This window comes from Seriola lalandi, unplaced genomic scaffold, assembly GCF_002814215.2.
Source record: "Seriola lalandi dorsalis isolate HSWRI2012SDOR001 ecotype SW California unplaced genomic scaffold, Sedor1 jcf7180002054976, whole genome shotgun sequence".
NCBI classification, from domain to species: domain Eukaryota; kingdom Metazoa; phylum Chordata; class Actinopteri; order Carangiformes; family Carangidae; genus Seriola; species Seriola lalandi.
The window spans coordinates 618439-620943 of NW_019525526.1; positions in this window are offsets into that span (position 1 = coordinate 618439).

Sequence of the window (2505 nt, forward strand, 5' to 3'; positions counted from 1 at the left end):
TGATAATGTTAAAGCTATGCCTCTCTGACACCTCCCCTTTTCATTATACTGTGATAGAGACACACTCTCATCCACAGGCGCTGGATCAACAGGACCTGAAAGGAAAGCTGATAGTGGAGTCTCACACCTTAACTTCTTTAACATGATCTTCATGGGCTTTGTATTTTGTGTTCTTCATTTACTAGGAGATAAAGGTGAGAAAAACAAATATACAAATATACAAGACGATGCAGAATTCATAATTTCAATCTTTAAAATCTGTTCTTTTTACAGCAGGAGCCTCTGACACCAAACGTGTTGATCAAACACCTCCGTTCATCGTAAAGAGAACTGGTCAATCTGTTGACAGTGAGATCAACTGTGCACACAGCATAACAAATTATCAGCAAATTCTCTGGTACAAACAAGACAAACACAAGTTAAAGTTCCTGGGATATCTAAATGTGGATAACCCAAACCCTGAGGACGACGTGAAGGGGAAAATCAGCTTTAAAGGAGACGGCCGCAAACACTCAAACCTCACCATTTCTAATGTTTCACTGAATGACAGTGGTGTGTATTTCTGCGCTGCCAGTTACCACAGTGCTGCAGATTCTCCTCAAGTCAATACAAAAACCTTCCAGTCAAAACCCAACCCCAGACACACAAGACTTTCAGGCCCCTGAACACCTGCAGCCAGCCTCCATCTAAACCAGGCCTTTGAAGATTTTACCAGCTGTTTTTCACACAGGTCTGACCCCCTCTGAGGTCATGGTGTAGGCCCACAGTTCAACAACATGTAGTCATGGCAACCTTTGGATGTGCACAACATAATGTTTGTGATATTGTCTCATCAGCTACAGGATTGATAAAAGCAACACCTTTAAACCTCCTACAGTCAGTTTGATGACTGTATTGATAAAGAAACACCATGTCAAGGATTTCAAAATCAAACTAGATCATAAGTTAGACTTTTACTTTAGTGCTGCTCTGGAGGAACAGAGATACCTCCCATTTTCTGTTTTTAACACAATCACAAAATACATCAGTTAATAAAACCTGTCTTCCTCAGCCTGGTCAATGTTACTGATCTGAATTACAGGTATTGTTCATGGTAGTGATGAACTGTAGGGGGACCTACAGCACCACCTATACAACCATGTACATACAGATCATTTGAATACAGTGACACTCCCACCTTCAACTCCTCATGTCTCTGTAACTAAGAGACTCAGGCAGCTTCTGTCTCACAGAACATGGATATCATCATCATCAAACAAGACTTCCTCATATTGTCAGTCTTTTTGCTGTGGACTTCAGGTAATTCATTAGAAATTAGTATATTTAATATTACAAGTTTGTTGTTGTATGTTTAGGTTTACAGTTAGTAACTTTAACTGCTTAAATACACAGGTACTACTGATGGCAATGATGTTAACCAGACCCCCATACTGTGGAAGAACCAGAGTGAAAGTGCAACAATACATTGCAACCACACCAAGGATGCTAACTATTACCAGATGTACTGGTACAGACAGCTGCCTGGAGAAAATATGAAACCAATACTTTTCATTCAAAATAAAAAAGCTCAATATGAACCTGACTTCGGAGAGGATAAATTCCCAGCCACTAAACCTGATACTCAAAGTGGGACATTCACAGTAAAGTATCTGAAGCCTGGAGATCAAGGCTTGTATTTCTGTGCCGTCAGTGAGCACAGTGATACAGACACACTTGGTAGATGAACAAAAACCCCAGTGTATTGCTAGCACACCTCTATCCCTCACTAATCAGTCTCAGGTAATGTAGGGGGACCTCAAGCACCACAAATACTCCCAGCTACATCCTGATTCACTGAGAGGCTTTTGATACAGCTGCAGGATCAGGCGTAACACACTAGCGACACTCCCACCTACAACTCTTTATATCTCTGTGAATAACATGACAGTTATACATGAGCCTCAGACTGTGATAACATGGACGTGATCAAACACGGACCCTGCAGCTTTTTCATATTTCTGCTTTGGATTAAAGGTAAGTTAACCTTTTATTTTAGGGATGGCAGTAGAGGGTTGAAGAGTGGTCTACTTTAAAATTCTCACTGTCAATGTGTTGTACACAGGTTTTATTGATGGAAGTGATGTCAACCAGACCCCCATACTGTGGAAAGACAAGGGTGACAATGCAACTATAGGATGCAACCACACCAAGGGTGGTGGCTACTTCCAGATGTATTGGTACAGACAGCTGCCTGGAGAATCTATGGAACTAATTGTGTTCACAACACCGTTTAATAAAGATCACGACTTTGAAGATGTCAGCAAAGAGAAATTCTCAGCCACCAGACCTGGTGCTGAGAGCGGGACATTCACAGTGGAGAATCTGGAGCCTGGAGATCAAGGCTTGTATTTCTGTGCTGTGAGTCAACACAGTGATACAGACACATGTGGAAGCTGAACAAAAACCCCACAGCACTTTTCACAACTGTTACCAAAACTATAATCTCCTGTACTGTAGGGGGACCTC